Genomic DNA, 19,522 nt, shown 5'->3' with positions numbered 1-19,522 from the left:
TGTGATCGCATGGAGTGGCACTGACTTGTTTCATGGTCTTGTATCTAAAGCTGGCCATACACTAGGGCGACTTCTCCCCTCAGAGAAGTCACCCGCAATCCCCCTTGCGGTTCTTGCATACAATATATTGCATGCGATCGCAGCCAAGCCTTCCTGGCTGGGCTGTGATCCTGCAAATTGTTTCTGCAGCTGCTCCGACTTGCAGGCTCCAGTGCAATGTGCATGGGACCGTGCATCGCATCGGGCCTGCTGTCATATATGGAAGCTCTTTATGTGATTGATCGCTGCAATCGCATAGAAATTGACCGAATTGCATGTATATTGTCTAGTGCAGGGCTGGGCAACACCGGCCCTCCAGATGTTAATGAACTACACATCCCAGGATGCTTTGCATTAGTTTTGCTATGTGACCATGATGAAACTGATGCAAGGCATCCTGGGATGTGTAGTTCATTAACATCTGGAGGGACAGTGTTGCCCAGCCCTGGTAGTGTATGAGCACCTCAAAGCTCTGTGCCATACTGACTAACCCAGATGTTGTACCTAGTATGGTGCTGCTTTAGTGGCAATATTAATGATGACCACTGGCTTTGGCTGGCGTAAACTCAATGCAGACGCACACTAGCCCTATGGAATATTGCAGTAGCATAAGGTAGTAAATCTGGGTTCTGTGGCTGCCAGCAATTACAGTCACTTTGCGTGCAACTCAGAGTCAGTTCTAGAATGTCACAAACAGTATGTTTTTGTTCTGATACATTTCTGTTGTGCTTATTTGGAAATATATGTATTTATTATTTTATATCTGTTGCTATAAATAGGAAATAATTTATATACGTAATCCATATAGGGGTCTGTAGCAGGAAGTTTTCAAGAAATACATTCGTTAATCCCTTGTTTGAATAGAGATCTCCTGACAATGTGAATAGACCAAATGTCAGTAATGATCCTAATCCACTGTTGCGTGCTCACTTCTACCACTTGTGTCACCCTTGACTGTCCCCCCCCCCTTTTACAATGTAAGCTCTCATGAGCAGGACCCCCTTCCCTCATGTGCCCTTCTTTCTTTTACCTAAACCATATCTATATATATCTATATATATATCTATATATATATATATCTATATAGATATATATCTATATAGATATATCTATCTATCTATATATATATCTATATATATATATTAGTTGGCTCAAATCATAAAATGCACTCTAACAAAATCTTTCCTTGAACAGGAATACTGGACCAGAGCAGGTTGATGTGTCACACATGAGGGGAACAGGCTCTGCATCTGCACTCTCATGCCAAAAGTCTGACCATAATCCTGAGCCCCAGTTTCTACATCGAATGCTTCGGGCACCATAGGCAATTAAGTTATATATTGTTCTTGTGTCCTTGTATTGTTTTCCTGTAAGGAACCTGGAAAGGTTATTTTACTTAAGAAACATAAAAACCAAACACATTAGAAATGCATCAAGTGAACTGAAGATAAATATTATTTGCATAGGTTATTTTCCTGCCCAGTGCAGTCAGTGCAAAAGTGTTCACCAGGGGAGAATTTAGAGGCATATTTATTATATATGTGCAGTAATTATTGCAGTCATATGGGGGAAGAAACCAATTCAAAGCGATGCCCCATGATGTTTTGTTCCAAAATGGCTTATTGTGCCAGCCGGCATGACAGGGTTTTCCTTGTACCCCTTATTTTCATCCTAATTTTGGGGGTTATTCAGAGCTTTTCGCTGTTGTGTGAATGTGCAAACCAATCAAATATCGGACAACTGCACATGCGTCTGACGGGCATGCGTAAGGCCAAACCGACAAAAAAAACCAGCAATTACTTTTTTTTTTGCAATCCACCGGCAATTTGATTGACAGGAATGCAATGCTTGGAAAGGGTTAAAGTGAAAAGCGCATCCATACAGAGAAGACTTGGTGGCTTCAGTTTTCCTCATTGTGGGGTATAGCTTTATACCATCCTGAGATGGAGGTCGCTAGCAGTGAGGTTTTCCCCATAAATTACTAACAGTCGCATCATCATGATAGTCTATTAGGATGCATTAAACCTTTGTAACTAGAGTAAAATGGTGAAAACTCGGTACTTATGAGTTATCCGGGCGTCCGATTTTTAAATCGGGTCGGATCGGGACATCGCATCGCATCGCATGCGACCATCGGATGCGATGCGATGACCCGATTTTTCCATAGGAATCAATGTTAAAATGGACTGAGTCCATTTTAACATGGAATTCAATGGGAAAATCGGGTCCTTTTCATACCCCTACTATGCAAGTGGGCATGGAGTTGGATATAAACCTGTGGCGAGCGTAGCGAGCCCCGCGAGGGGACACGGAATACCGTCCCCTCGCGGGGCTCGCTTCGCTCGCCACGCTTCGGGCTCGGTGGCTCGCTACGCTCGCCACAGATTTATATCCAACTCCATGCCCACTTGGATAGTAGGGGTATGAAAAGGACCCCTTTTTCCCATTGAATTCCATGTTAAAATGGACTCAGTCCATTTTAACATTGATTCCTATGGAAAAATCGGGTCATCGCATCCGATGGTCGGATGCGATGCGATGCGATATCGCATCGCATCTGATTGTATGCCTTAACTTAAGGCATACAATCAAAAAATCGGGAGCCCGGATAACTCACAAGTACCGAAAACTCTTATCTGGTGTGTTACCGTAGGAAAATCGTAAGCGATATTGTTATCGTGCATATCGTTAGCAAAATCATAACCACATAAACATTAGTAGGCAGTTAAGTGTCTGCCTCACTACTCCGCCATTGTGGGGAGGCTCACAACATCATAATGGGTAGGGTTGTTATGCAATGGTTGTGGGTAACACAGTGTGGCTGTCTTTAGACCTCTTTTATTCCAGATATACCTAGAATGCCTTGGGCACCACTGTTAAGTCCCCCATACACTTGTGTGACTTCTCTGAGGGGAGAAGTTGTGCGCAATCCCCCCATGAACAGCCCGGCAGCTTTCAGGGCAGCAGGATTGCATTTGACACACCAACTGCAGCACTTGCAATCTCCAGCTCTGATGCGCACAGGAACCAAACATTGGATCATAATCGGAGACAAAAACTCATATGATTTGCCACTTTTCATCCGATTTCTCAGCCCGATCATTCGAAATCGGTTGAAAAGGGCCCAAATTGTATAAGTGCATGGACAGCTTTAAGCGCATTCAGCACCTACTTGATCAGCAGAGTAGCATGTGGGAGATTTGGCCGATAACAAAAATATCCCCCACAATAAAGATATTAAGAAAAGTGTTGCAGTAAATGGTACAACTGGGCATATACATACAGAGAAAATGCCCACCAGAACCACAGGCATTTCATCTGGCAGCCTGGCACCTCACAGTTACTGTGGCCATACATGGACACCCCAACTCTGCACTACTGCCCTGAGGAAGAGATATCTCCCTATTTCTTCCCTGTGAAGGAACAGGGGAAATGTCGGATGGTTGGCCACTGCAGCACATACACCGCGCAATGTGGTCGATATTCAGTTTACAAAAATATCACAGTAAAGACAGATCAGCCAAGATTGACATGCTGCAGCATTTAAGGGGTGGAGTGGGGGTGGCAACCAGGACAGTTGTATAAAACAAGGTTAACAGACACCTACTTTCTGGACCCTTTTTGATGCTTACACAGATGGCTGCTTCCGCGTGACTGTGCAATACTGTTCATATCAGAATCAGGCCCCTTGAAAGCAATGGCAGTTGTAAATGTCGCTACTCCCACCAGTCTGTGTCTGATCAGTCAGGAGGAGACATACTGTAGGAATGGCATGTCACAATAGCCTAACTGCACCCAAATTAAAAATATTTAGTTTAATTCGGATAATGTTGTTCTACAGATTGTTGTTATGTTTTGTCATTTACAATTGTAATGATATGCTAACATGGGCAGAAGCTAACCTAAGCATAGGGATGCCCATGCGGTTGCATTATTTCCATCTATCAGCGTACCATTGATGGTAAATCAGGACCATTGTTGCAAATCAGGTGATGTTGCCGAATCTGAGGGCCTCTGTAGAAGATCAGACTGACCTAATCTAATATATATGCGCTCCCAGAAAAGCCATCTATGACACGCTTGCATGTACCCGACCATCCCCTGTACCACACCCAAACGCTGTATTCCCGTCACTCCCTCTGTGACTACCCAGCCATCACACTTCACTTGCTGCGCATTGTTGCTAATACACATGCGTAGTAAGAAGCTTTGACCGATTTGCATATAATAGCTGTTTTGTGACTGCATCCGAATTAGGCCCATGGTGACCAAATATAACTGTAGGTAGACAGAAATTAAAAATAGACATTTAATAAAATCTATAATTTTTTATGATCCAATTAACTTTTACGCCTACAATCAGTGGCGTTGCAATGCCACCGCTTGGGGGAACTGGCGCCATATGAATGCATGGTCTATGCAGATTCCTTGCGGTCTGGCTGTCTCCATAAAATCTGCTGAAAATAACCCTCTAAAAATGGCCACCACCTTGGAGACTGATGCTAGATGTCTTACTGGTTCTCTAGCATCTGTCAGGGAAGCACAGTGCATATAACCGCAAGTGCCAGATTATGGGAATGCTGGCACACTTGTGAGCATGTGACCCTTCGCAACGAGCGTGTAGGTAAAAAATATATAAATAGTGTATGTGTGTGTGTGTGTGGGCGACAAAACCTTTTTTGACGGGGGACGCAAAATTTCTAGTTGGCTGGTGGTTTATCACTCGGTACTTGTTTCCTAGCACGGCGCCCGTCGGGGTTGATCGCATGCCTTAAGTTAAGGTACTTATGGCATGCGATCGACGCAATGGATTCTGTCAATTACCAGCTTAATTGCCGGTAAAAGTGAAAATCGTGTTGATCACGTCCATCGCGGGCCACCCGCAATGCGACCGACTCGATCAACGCGAAAATCATTGGGCTGAAAATTGCTCAGTGCATACACACTGAGCGATTTTCACCCATTTTCGGGATTTTCTTGGGTGTGGACCACTTTCCATAGCAGGATGCTATAGAAAGCTGTCCACCCAGTTCTTCATCTGCTGGTAATACCAGCAGATGAGCGGCGGAGCCAGCGATGATGTGGAACCACACATCAGCGCTCATCGCCACCCCATACACACTGGGTGGCTTTTGAGCTGAAAGCAGAAATACGCATGCGCACAGTCAGACCATCGGTTGGGCTGCAAGCGTATTCTGGTTGTGAAGCAACTAGAATACCCTCCTTTGTTCACACTGCAAAGCAATTTACCCGGTCTACCAGGTAATATGCCAGTAAAAACTGGCATTTTCAGGCAAATCAATCTGAACGGAGTATTATTGTGTTAAGCTGGGTACACATTAGACAACATTCAAATGACGTGATGTCATCAATGATTTCCCTTGAACTCAGTGGCCACACCCAGGAGTATGCTGTCATTAACAATACAGAGAAATCTTCCTGGATGTTCAAAATGAACAAGAACAAATGACCAGCAGGAACGCGCATCGGCCGCATACACACTGGATGATGTAAATGATTTGTTGTTCAGAATCTGTCGCTATAGTCCTCATTGTTAAAAAGTCATCTGGTATGTACACACCTTTACTTGCAGGCTGTACATATTTTTCTGGGAGAGAAAAATAGCAAGACTAAAGCCTTACAAATGGGGTGACCCGGCTATTTTTCTGATCGACGCGCTTAAGCACGAACACTCAGCACACACACGCGATGCTGTGCAGAGCAGGGCTGTGCGGGCAATAGTGGCACGCAAGACCTTGCATCGCGATCGCCTGGGGCTATACACACAGAGCAATCAGTGATCCATTTCTAAGCAATCTAGTCAGGGCTTAAGGGGGCTGTGCTCTCCACTCATCTCCAAGCCTCGATCAAAAAAACATCAAAGCCACATCCCATATGTACATATAGGAACAGGTCATGTGCATCTCATTCACAACACTACTTATAGCTGAATGGGAATAACAAGGGGGTAACAGGCAGTTTGCACATAGGCATAAGTTTAATACGGTCATATAGATGGAACTGGGTGCTGGGTTGAGCTGTGCGAGTGCAGAGATTCATCTGATTTCAGTCGCATCTTTTGCATGACTGATGGGGCTTGTGCAAAGCACACTGATGATGATGACTTGCAACCAGGCCTATGAATAGGGATGGGGCAGTCAAAGAGGTACCTACCACTCATACATATCAGCATTTAAGGCCTGATTCTGGTTCACTTGCAAATTGAACACTTTCTGCACATGGTACATCTGCCCCATCTGCAGTGTACATGGTTTTGCCCATTAGCAAACCAAATGTGCTTTGCGAGTGAACCAGAATCAGGCCCTTAGTTCTGTGCACACAATAGGGAGGCTGACTGGTATGCAACTTTGCATCTGCTCCTCACTGTCTAATGGTGCCTATACACTAGGGCAGGGGTTCTCAAACTATTTGCTCTGGGACCCCATCAGACAATAAGGGGGAAATTTACTTAAGGAAGTAGGTGTATTTGTATCAAGAAATACACTTATTTTTTACATTTACTATTCCGAAAATACGGCAATTCGTATTCGTATTGATGGGCTATCAATACGAATACGAATTGCCGTATTTTCGGGATAGTAAATGTCAAAAATAAGTGTATTTCTGGATACAAATACACCTATTTTTTACAAATTTCCTTTAGTAAATTTCCCCCTAAATATTATTACAGGACCCCAGCAAGTTACCACAGAATGGCTGCCACGTGTGGTCAGCGAAGTTAAGTGACCGCTATTGTGACAGGGAAGCAGTGGGTAATGAGGGGATGGAAAAGGGGGTAGGGGATAGAAGAGGGAAGCAGAGGGTGTTTACTTAATGAGTTATCCCCTGTCTCCCCTCAACAAACACATTAGTCAGATGGCCAGCAACACGGAGTCGTGACCCCAGGTTGAGGTGGTCGGGATCCACAGTTTGAGAACCGCTGCACTAGGGCGATTGATTGCAAATCGATATAGCGCTTCGAAGCTTCCCGTGCGATGAATGGCATCTGAAGAGCTTTTTCCCTCATTCGATGTGCATACAATCATGCATGCCCCATGTGACCTGAAATTGGGTGATGAAATGAGGGCTGGACTATGTGGGGTTATATAAATTGACAGATCGCGCATAGTGATAAATTGCATGTGTTTAAAAACCACATGTGATCGTACATGCAATGCGATAAATACTAAGTGCAGCACATATCTTGAGATTCGACCAACGTGGCCGCACATCAGGGGACACATACAACATGCATACAATCATGCAATTTTTTGCACCGATGCGGTCAAAATTACATGATTGTATTCAATATCGCCCTAGTGTATGGGCACCATTATAGTAACATTATCTTGACAGAAAAGCATAAAATCTAATCAGGAAATATGTCTGTCCTTTTGGTGGAACGGATAAAGCATTATGGCTAAGGGGTCTATTTAGCAAGTAATATTTGCATAGACCTTATTTATTTGCATAGATCTTACCACACATTTCTGGTGGTACCCACAAATCTTAAGCATTGCCAGGATGTATAATGGGGACCTTAGCAGATATCGCGGGATGCAGTCAAAATCCCGACGGTCAAAATCTCGACAGGGTCAAAATCCTGACATGGACAAAATCCTGACAGGGTCAAAATCCCGATATATAGAATGCACCAGTGAAACAGTCTACATGCCTTTCGGTCGACAGGTGCGAGGTCGACATTGTTTTTATCACTGTTTTTTGAACCGACAGGCGGTATTTCATGCCCTACCATCTACTACGGCGTGGTGGGAGAATAAAATAGTGTGCCCGAAGCATTGCGAGCGAAGCGAGGGGATGCGGTTCACTTGCAACTGTGTCCATGTCGACTGTGTCGACATTCGGGTAAAAAAAAAAACAGTGAAAAAACCCATGTCGACCTCGCACCTGTCGACTGAAAGGCATGTAGACTGTTTCACCAGTACATTCTATATGTCGGGATTTTGACCCTGTCGGGATTTTAAATGTCGGGATTTTGACCCTGTCGGGATTTTAAATGACCGGATTTTGTCCATGTCGGTATTTTGTCCATGTCGGTATTTTGACCGTCGGGATTTCATACCGAATCCGATATCGCTAGTTGCAAAAGCAGCTTACTTGCTGAATTTGCCAAACTATTCTGCACCTTGCCATTTGTAGCCTATAGGTGTCAGAGGACAATGCATGTGTAGGACCATAATGGGGTCCCATAGGTAGTGTTCATTCTAGCACCCCCCATCTTTGAAAACCCATGCAGTTCCTGTTCCCTGCCTGGGATGTCGCTGTCTGCTGTGGTGTTTCTAGCACAGGTCTGGTTTGCAGGTACTTGTTTAGTTACACGGCGACTGATATATCGGATGCGATATCGGCCGATCCGATGCTATTTTTACCTGTTCATAACCCCACTATCCACTACGCATGGAGTTGATTTTATATAGTGTGGCGAGCGCAGTAATCCCCGTCCGCTCGCCACACTATATAGAATCAACTCCACTGCATGGGTTTTCAAAGATGGAGGGTGCTAGAATGAACACTACATAGAAGTGAAGTGATTACATTATATATATCTAACCTTTCACAGGGATGGAGGTCTATAGGGCAACAAGAAATTCTAATTATGGGGTCTAGAATAGGTTAGTTAATAAATATGCGCCCAGGTCATTGATTACCAGGAACCTTCGGCCCTTCAGCTGTAGTTGAACTGCACATCCCAGCATGCCCTGCTACAGTTTTGCTATTTGGCCATACTAAAACTGTTACAGGGCATGCTGGGATGTGTAGTTCAACAACAGCTGGAGGGCCGAAGGTTCCCCATCCTTGGATTAGCCTCTGTATCTTCCAACCCAGGTGCAATAAACCAGTGTGGTGCTATGTCACGCTACCCTGTTTGTTGATGGAAATTGTTTTTTTTTTTTTCATTGCTAGCCAATGTGCATAATTAATTCACACGTCCATATTGTGCACTAGCAAACTCATTATTTGAATAGACATAATGGATTATTACAGAAAATAATTATAAAGCAAGAACAGTTGCTGTATAAAAAACTACACACATACACAGCAACAGTATAAAAACGTTGTGTTTATCTTATATACTCACAATATGCAAACATTTTTACTTGTGTTTTAAGCCTCAATAATACATATTATGGAGAATGAAATGACCAGATATGGCACTTGTAGTAAATGTGATTTGTAATGCTCTTTCCCAGATGTGCAGCATTAGCAAAGTCATGGCAGGAACGAGTCGCCCTAGTATCAGAGGTTTGCAGCAGATGACTGTGGGCAAGAAATACTTCCATTGTAAGAACATTAGTTACCTGTGTAACACAGTCATACGTAGGTAACTGGGGCAGTGAGAGCAGTGTATAGGCCTAGATCACTCTCTCTCCCTCCAGTGATGATGTTGATGTTGTTGTTGTTGTTCCCCGCTCGCCGCCACCCTGTATGTGTGTGTGTGTTAGGGCACCTCTCCTCCCCCCTTCAGCTCCCCACGTGCTTGCTCCCAGCCGGGCTCGGGAGTGAAGCAGTTAATCTCCCGGCGGAAGCATCCTGTGCGGAGCCGCGTCACTGCAAAGTCACATCCCGAGCGGTCGCGCGTATCCCTCCTCCACCACCGCTACCGCTGCTGCATCTCCGATATAGAGCCGGTGCCGCTGGGAAAGGGCAGCGTAATCCTGGTACCGGATACACCGACAAAGGACCTAGCTCCTCCCCCTCTGCCGCCACCCCCTGCTTCCGGACCCGCACTGCTTCCCCTGTGTGTGCCGGGGGGGCCTGCGGCCTGATCGCTAGGTTCGGGGAGATCCCGGTTCCTGTGGACTATTTTTCCTCCGGCCGGAGAAGATGGAGGCTGAGCGCTGAGAGCGGCGGCTGCGGACTGGGCGGGGGGAGAGCGGCAGGAAGCCAGCGACGAGTACGACGGGAGATTAGAGAGCACTGGGCCGACAGAGCCGGGGCATGGAGTGAAGAAGGCCGGGGAGGCCGGAGCTGCAGACCGGGGTGCCCTGGTTCCCTACTGCCCCTATTTCCCGGGCACGGCATCGGGTGACGGGGTGAGATGCTGCCCCGCTGGGGGTTCTGCCTGCCCCGGCCACTGTAGAGGTGAGAGGCGGGGAGAGCTGGGTGGGACGCTGCTGCTGCTAATATGGTGGATGCTGTACATTATGATGACCGGCTGGGTGACGGCTCTTTGTGCGCCCGTGTCCGGCCCTGGCACCTCGGCCGCTGCTCTGCCCTTCTTTGTGCCCGTGGTCAGTGCCAGGCGGGAGCACCTAAACCTGGGCACCGGGGGGAGGAGGCGGCGAGCTGCCAGGGCACCTATGGGAGGTAGTTTGGGGACATGTTTGGAAGTGTTTCATATTTGCCCTGCATTAGATGTGACCCCCCCCCTCCTAATTACACACACCATGCCAGTCACAGTGGGCACATAGCTTTATGCGGGCCTGGCACTAGCTATACCTGCTAATCTTTGTGTCCAGCCATGTGCTGTATATATGTGTGTGTGTGTGTGTGTGTGTGTGTGTGTGTGTGTGTGTGTATATATATATATATATATATATATATATATATATATATATATAGTGTGTGTGTTTGTGATCACGTTACATTGTCTTCCTTTGTGATAGTCATTTGTTTTTCTGGCTCTGGAGGTGCCATGGTCTCTGCACATTTTCTTATGATTGCTGAAGTTTGTGTGCCAGGGACCTTAGTACTTCTTGGGGCATCAAATCAAATGGATCATTCTATATAAAAAATATGTATGTAGATAGATGCATACTTAACTAATTTATTTTCCTATAGTCTGTAACTTTTTGCCCACAGTCCTGCTTAAGGAGCTGCATGTAAAGAATTCACATCTCTATTTGTGAATGTTAAAGGAAGTTGTACACAGATCAAGGGCTAACTTTAGCACAATTTGATAATGGTTTATCGATAACCCCGCAACCTCAGCCTGCAAACTTTGTTTTAATGAAAAGACTTGTATCTGTACATAAGTTGCTAAATATAGGCCTTGGTAGCTGATCTTTACACTGTGTTTATCCATATTGGCATAGAACAGTATTTTTGACAGGATGCGCCTTCCTGAAAAATATTGTAATACTGAAATAAAACATTTAAAGCCAGGGAAAGGGTTTGATTGAAGTGTTTTTATATGCAGACTCAAAATAAGGTTATGCCACCCCCTTCTAAAAACAGTCCTGTAATGCATGCATTGTACCAGCACCATAGCAATCAATTGCTTACTGTATGTCAGATTTTACAAAACCGTACATGACTATCCCAGGCAGAATGATCGATTTTACATTTCCATATACTTTTGTATTAACGCTATTACATAGTTTCCATTAGGTGGATACATTTATCTCACTAGCAGAACATTGTAATCGCATACTAATGCAGTATATGTGTCACTTTACGCTGTTATATATACAATGTACTCAATGATATATTTTGTACAATAATTTATAGTTATAGGGTATTTTTTTTTTTATCCTTGCATGTTGTAAAAGGGAAGTGATTTCTGCACCCATGTGCTTCTTGGCCAACCCTGTTCCATGTGCTCTTTATTTTTGAGGCAGTATGAGAGAATTTAAAATGTCTTACCTAATACAGCTGTTTAGCATATTGTTGTTGCTTGTACTGTAATGCTGTGTCAGGCTTACCTTGCATTCCTATGTAATTTCGTTTTTAAGTATTGGGTTGTCCACAGTGTAGCTGTACTTTTAAGTGGGACACATGTTACATGCTGGTCAAAATCCTATTGTAATAGTGGTTAGTTTATCACAGTCCTCCTCAATACAGACAAAGCATTTCGGAACTTTGTATGACAGAGGTAGTAACTTCTTGGTGCATTGTACTGTTCTGTTTAATCCGTGGTGAATATTCTGTTGATGTCTGTTTATGGCAATCTTTGCAGTGCTACAATATTCATCAGAAGACCTTCTCACTCTGTGAATAGCGATTCCGCTCCTAGTTTGGCAATGGCCAGTCAATTCAGGAGATTCATTTAGTGAATATATGTGCCGGTTCTGCTAGAATGGCTGCGACAGATTGTAGCAAAACAGCTGCTAGTTCACCCCAATATGTCCAGTGCTTTTAGTCCTGCAAGTACATTCACTTAGTAGAGGGAAGCTGCACTGAATGGTATCCCAGGGTGGTGTGCCTAACCAGCAAGTTGTGGAAAGCCTTCTTACATCTAATATTACTTTCTATGGTGAAATGACTTAGTTAACACTTCTGTTTTGTAGACTGGGTAGATGTAGCTGTTCATCAATACTGTCAATTTACATAATTTGCCCAATTGAGTAGATGTAGATTTTCTTTTGGATACTTTATATACACTAACTCATTAGGTACCAGATATTACCACCCTTACAATACAAGGGATTTACCTTTATGATTACCACTTTATCCTTCTTTTTATGTCCATACAATGGAATTTTATAGCATGTGTGGACAATATGATGTATATGGGTTTAGGTTTAAGCAGGAGGTTAGAAGCCTAGAATTTAAAGGCAGATAAAGACCACTTGGCCTACCATAATATTATTGACATTTTTACCTGGTGGAAACCGACAAAAGCTCGGGAATAATATACAAACTATATACAGCTAGGGCTGTAGTGGGAATTGAACTCTACACTGCACTTTTCTTCCGATATGGGCCTGTCCTGTCGGATGAAAATTAAACAGCACTGAACCTTCGACCGACCGAGTATGGACGGTCAAGACCGTTTTTGGACATTTATCGCTCGTACAGAGGTAGTTGGGACAGCGTACACACCTATACAATCTGGACGGCCATCCGTCCCAGAACGGCAGAATGGCCCGACGATTGTATATATGTGTACCCAGCTTTAGGCAGTAATGCTAACCACTACACCATTTGTGCTGTCCAGGTTGTATGCTTGCTTGCTATTATGTATGGCTGGTTCCCCTTTTCTTTTCTTTTTTCCCCCCCCCCACAATTCGGGAAAAAGGTAATTGGATCCGTTCACATTAATTTATAGTCTGGCCATTATGGGTGATATTCAGTTGTCACTGGCGGATTAACCGGCAGTGACAACAACTGAATCTCACCCATAATGGCCCTATACAATTATTGCCCCCCCCCCCCCCTACTTTAGATGGTCCATCAGGCGCAATTAGCAATTGAATACATGTAGGGTACTTTAATATTAACGATCATGTAGACTATAGTATGGTTGATATTGCAAAGAAGCAAGGACATTGCTTTTGTAAGCTGCTTGTTTACATTGTAGTTGAGCATTTCCATATTTAAAAAAACAACAACACACCGAACTGTGATAGCAGTCAGATCTGAGCACTTTGTTAGGACACTACAGTAAGTGTGATTTGTGAGAATCCGTGTTAGTGACAGTGTTGCAAAATTAGCTTTGGCAAGGTATGTGATGATTGATGCAAAGGTGTTATGGTAAATTTACACATGATAATGCAGATTTCTCATTAAGTATCTGGGTCTGCTTTGTCTTACTCAGGAAACCCAATATTAAACAAACAAATGTACATTTCTCTTTGTTTATTATTCCCTATATTCAAAGTATTTATATGAACTGACACAAAAAAGTAAAAAAAAAAAAAGGTATGTAAAATGCAAAAAGAAATGCAAAAAACCTTTTTACAATAAACCTGTGGACGTTGTGGAAAAATTGGAGAACTTAAGGTATTGTCTTTTGTAAAACAACATTTTTACATACTGTATAATTGTATTACACAACTATTAAGAGTGTAATGTTGAAAATTAAATTTTTTTAATTTTTTTTTTTGTGTACTTGAATTATGCCTGCACCACTTGACCACTACCTTCCTACTAAGGATGGTCATCGTCCATCGATGATTTGAAATCATCGATGGTTCACGACCGATGTTGAATACCTTTGCCATCGATGGGGAGAACCAGATGGTTTCCCTCCATCGAAGGAACAGCAAAACAATGTTTTTTTGGTACTTGTGAGTTATCCGGGCGTCCGATTTTAAAATCGGGTCGGATCGGGACATCGCATCGCATGCGACCATCGGATGCGATGCGATGCGATGCGATGACCCGATTTTTCCATAGGAATCAATGTTAAAATGGACGGAGTCCATTTTAACATGGAATTCAATGGGAAAAAGGGGTCCTTTTCATACCCCTACTATCCAAGTGGGCATGGAGTTGGATATAAACCTGTGGCGAGCGTAGCGAGCCACCGAGCCCGAAGCGTGGCGAGCGTAGCGAGCCCCGCGAGGGGACACGGAATACCGTCCCCTCGCGGGGCTCGCTTCGCTCGCCACGCTTCGGGCTCGGTGGCTCGCTACGCTCGCCACAGGTTTATATCCAACTCCATGCCCACTTGGATAGTAGGGGTATGAAAAGGACCCCTTTTTCCATAGGAATCATTTTAACATTGATTCCTATGGAAAAATCGGGTCATCGCATCCGATGGTCGGATGCGATGCGATGCGATATCGTATCGCATCGCATCGGATTGTATGCCTTAACTTAAGGCATACAATCAAAAAATCGGGAGCCCGGATAACTCACAAGTACCGTTTTTTTTTTTTTGTTGTTTTTTTTTTCTTCAAAGTGCCGGGACACGGAGCATAGCTCTGCTCCCCGACACGGAGCATAGCTAATGCTGTGTACACACGGGGATATATTGCTCAGCCATATATGGCTGAGCAATATATGGCTGAGCAATATATTGCTCAGTTTCTCCTTTACATCAGCGACCAGAGATGGTCGCTGATGAAAAAGAAACTGCCGGGGGGAGCCTGGCAGTGGAAATCAGCTGGTTGCAGGAGCATGTTCCTGCGACCAGCGATCACCACAGGGGCAAAAACGGGAGCGCGCACCCGGCGATATATCGCCGGTGCACACTCCCATTGCGGGCAATATGGTCGCTCAGCGACCATATTTCCCGCGATTTTGCACTAAATCGCCCCCGTGTGTACGCACCTTAAGAAGTAGTGAGCTTCAGATAAACAACACTATAATGACCCCTATACCAATATTTGCTATAGTATGTGCTAAGAATATGGTATTGATTATAGTCATTTTCTATTCCACAGAAACTTGGGGGGTTTCAATTCTGCAGTAACTACCATCCTGTATTGACTTATTACTGTAGTGCTGATAGTTTTTGTGAAGTTGGGAATTGAAATCCCCCCCCCCCCCTTAATTTCTTAAAACATTTAGGGAAGAATTCAATTGTTCTATCGCACCCACCCAGTCTCGTACCTTTGTGACCGGAGATCAGAGGTGATATTCAATTGAATATTTTTTTTTTCCTGCACGTCTTGCTAACTAGGTATGTGTTTAGTCATGTAAAGGAGCAAAAACAGGTAACTTTTCTAAAAACGTAATTTATAACCCTTTCATATTGCAAATGCCATGGTTGCACCCGAGATTAGTATATGGGTCCATTACATAAGCGACCCCACATTTGCGGTCTGAAAGTTTTGACGCCGACCTGGCTAATTACCTGGTCGGTAATGTCACGCGGGGGGCAGAGCGATGGCACATCATCAAGGGGCAGGGGAGGAGGAGGTGGCAGTGATTGGAGCTGACGGTTCTGCCTCCTCCATACTTTGAACTAGACCCGTTCACACCACACCATACTGGCCATTCCCCCAGGAAAATCCCATGAGCAACCCTGGTATTTATTTATTAACAGTTTCTTATGTAGCACAGCATATTCTGTTGCGCTTTACAATAGGAGACAGTTATTCAACAAATTGGGTATTTATAGACCGTAAAGGTAGGAGGGCCCTGCTAGCAAGCTTACAATGTATAGGAAGATAGCAGGATAAAATGCCAGGGCATGGCTCCCGGGATTTTGGTCTGGGACCCTTTCACACCAGCACTACATCCGGGTTGTTCCCGGGAACCTAAGGCCGGTGTGAATGGGGTATAGTTTATTTATTTATTTGTATCTGCATGCTCTAGTATGTTTGAAACTTTTTGTTACCTCCATTTGGAATGTTGAAGTATTGATGCTGTTCTGTAGGAAGACTTGCGATCACAGAAGTAGATTGATAAGCAGGTGTTGATGGAAGTAATTTGTCCATAGGATTTTTTGTACCTGGGAATGAAGTGCAGAGAAAGTTTATGCTTGTATGCGCCAGTATTAGGTAGTATATGTATTCTATGTTTACACAAGATGTATATGACCATATCCAAAGCAGGAGTCATCAACCCGGGGTCCTCCAGCTTCTGCGGTACTACACATTTCTGCATGCCCTTCCATAGTTTGGCATTCGCTAACCGCAAAATTGTGGCAGGGCATGCTGGGAGTTTTAGTTCCATATCAGCTAGAGTGCCACAGGTTTCCTACCCCTGGCCCAGAGTACAAGCATTTTGGAAATGTGTGAGTGTCTTGTCTATTTGGACTTTGTCATGCTTTGGATTGTTGTATTTTTGTCTCGCACAGGTTTAGGAATAATGGATATTTTGACTTTGCCCTCATCCATGTGTTCCTGGTTTCCACACAGGGTCTATTTTTCTTCCAAAATGAGGGAAGCCTATAAAGTTGCAATTGTACAACATGTCTCTAATTGGATCTTTATATTGCACACATTGGCCATCTTTACATTGCCACTAAATAGTGCTGTATTTCTGTGAATAGTCACCCCGAATCTAAAACTGACCTTTTTGATGTGGTGGATTAAGAAACCTCTGTAAGAAGGTAACGTAAATGATTGCTCCCGTATTCTTAAAATGGAATTTCCTTACTTGTGAACTTTTACAGCATGGTATACATCCATCAATAATTGTTAATAGCGGTGTGTATATTTATACTGTTCCAAAATGTCTCACACAGACTGGTTTCTGATTTGGTTTATCTTTTAAAGCATCAACCTCCGCTTACATGTAAGCAATGCAGGGTATCTGTAAAGGTGCCCCTACATAAGGACGATTCACATGAGATTTGGTGATAAATCACATAAAAAACGTCCAAGTCCAGTCCGATGATTGGTTCCGTGCACATCCCATTGGAGCCTTACAGTCACACTGGCTGCAGAAGAGATATGTCGTAGGCATGCATGGCCGGAATCGCATGCGATCATTTGATATATCGCATTCGATCCTGTCACCTGGGAAGGTCCCGGGCAGCTCCAGGAGGGATCAATTGCGACTTCTCCGAGGGGAGAATTAACACAGGTGTATGGCCAGCTTGATAGTATTCATTTATTACTTCGAAGGGTATTCTCCAAGACCTGATTTTACTATGAATAGGATGTTTTAAATTATTTTATTTATTTTGGTTCTGGTTTATGAAAATTGCACATTTGTGGTGCAAAATATTGTAAGCTTGCAGCAGGGCCCTCTAACCTGCAAGTCTGTCTGTCGGTCGTTACCCAGTTTGTTTTATCACTGTCTACTATTGTAAAACCCAACGGAATCTGCTGCGCTATATAAGAAACTAAATAAAATAATAATTAAGTAATTAAAAACACAAAATTGGTTGGGTACATACGGATGACTGGTGGTCAGAATACAAACGCCGGCACCCTGATGGAGGGAATCCAGACAACGGTCAGGTAAGTATACTTGCTGCCTCCCCGCAGCCGAACCCCAAATCGCCCCCCCCCCCCCCCCATGCCTAAATATGTGTATGTGATATTGTCGACCATTATTAGTGTGCAGATATACAGTATAGATTTGTATTGTTAAGACCAGTTCCCCTGTTATAGGGGTGGCAGCTTTCCCAAAGCCGTTTTTCCAAGTGGGATGATTCTATATAACAGAATAAAGGGACGTTGTGCAATAAATGAATATTGTTCATTTTAATTGGTGCTCAGTTATGAAGTAAAATAAACTCATACCAAATGTTTTTAAGTCCAAGTACTTATCTGTAAAATAAAGATGCTCTGGCTAAGAATTGCAGTCTGTCTTGTTACTTGCAGATGTTAAAAAAACAAATATTATAGTGAGGTTATTATTATTATTATTATTATTATTATTAATAATATTTTTTTTTTTTTTACACAATTTATTTACAAAGATTAAGTATAATGTACATTAAATGTAGCAATAGAATAGTAACATTGTTGGAGAACTTGGATTTCCATGGGTGTAAGAAGGCAGATGCTTCCACTCGAGTTTTCCTTTGTCTATATACAGATTTTATCAAGGGGACAAACAGGGACATTCTAGACCAGTGGTATCTAACTCATGGCCCTCCAGCTGTTGAACTACACGTCCCAGCATGCCCTGCCACAGACTTTAAATAAAGTCTGTGGCAGGGCATGCTGGGAGGTGAAGTTCCACAACAGCTGGACGGCCATGAGTTTGACACCACTGGTCTAGACAGTTGTGCACTTTCAACTTTGGAGGGTAGAGGACCTTGCCTCATGCACAAAGTGTCGTCCATTACCATTATTCTAATGTTAGGTTTTGGTGTGGTAAAAGGTAACGGAGTTTTGACCTTAACCCAATCAAGTGCTTTGTATTTAATTAGAACACTTGCAAGCCAGACCTTATCACTCATCATCATTATTATAGCAGAAGAGGGGGCACCAGCTCCATAAATATTGCCCATAATCTTGCAATAAGATGCCCAACAAGCCAACTATTTTGGTGCTGCAGTGGGTGAAGGATATAGGGCATGCACAGTGAGAGATAGAAGTCACGATACTGGTCGGTGATGTCACCAGCCCGCCTACTCTGTACATGCAGTCGCTGTCGGGATTGTCATAGAAACATAGAATTTTCAGATTGAGCTGCATGTACAGATGACAGGGGTGGTGCTAACAGACTGCGGCTGTGAACATCCTTAACGGTATTGAGTGTACACACTTGGCGATATGCATGCGATATCGTTCAGTAATTATTGCCCACTGTGTACCCAGCTGAAGTTGATCTGTATACTCCTTATATACTCACATTTATTTGTTTGTGTCGCTGCTGTGGAAAAGTAGTTGTATTTTGGTCACATTAGTGTATGGGCTCGGATCTATTGTTCTAGTTCTGACAAGTCGCTTATGGATTGGGGTTCCTAACTGACTGCTGCCAATGCACATGCATTGATTCCAGGTGGATATGAACAGGATAAGCATCTAGTGCAGGCATGCACAAGATGTTTGCTTTTTTGGGAGAGGGCTATTTGTTTTATTTTATTATTCTCTTAAATCTTTTTCTTTCCACTTCTGCATCAACACTGGTTAGAGGGTGCAATATAGGCCGGGTACATATAAAGACAATGTGTTCCCGGCTGATTTTGCAGCCAAGGATTTATTGTAGCGTGCATACAGGCTGCATGGTGCAGTGGCACATCCGTATGATGTACCATCCTGCATTTGGCAGCATGGCATTGTAAACACGACGACGTGGGTAGTGGGAGTATGAAAACGCCGGGAGGACGCGTTCTGCTGCTCGCCACGCTTCGGGGTGGCATGGATAGTGGGGGGGGGGTTGTTCAGTGAAACCTCATTGTATGTCATACACGTGTATAGCTAATGACATGGCATCGTACCCT

The 19,522-nt window shown here is 43.7% G+C and overlaps 1 protein-coding gene across 5 annotated transcripts in view; it reads left to right on the top strand.

The window, feature by feature from the left end:
- The first annotated feature begins 9,599 nt into the window (after positions 1-9,599).
- The window catches only part of KMT2D (lysine methyltransferase 2D), a 138,370-nt gene continuing 128,447 nt past the window's right edge, over positions 9,600-19,522 (top strand). For all 5 annotated transcript variants that reach the window (XM_083169086.1, XM_083169088.1, XM_083169087.1 and 2 more), the window contains exon 1: positions 9,600-10,143. The gene's annotated coding sequence lies outside the window, so the exon portion shown is untranslated. The remainder of the gene's footprint in view (positions 10,144-19,522) is intronic.

Source organism: Crinia signifera, chromosome 2 (genome assembly GCF_055691185.1).
Source record: "Crinia signifera chromosome 2, ASM5569118v1, whole genome shotgun sequence".
Taxonomy (NCBI): domain Eukaryota; kingdom Metazoa; phylum Chordata; class Amphibia; order Anura; family Myobatrachidae; genus Crinia; species Crinia signifera.
Note: the sequence above shows the minus strand (reverse complement) of the source record. Positions and strands in the feature narration are given on the sequence as shown.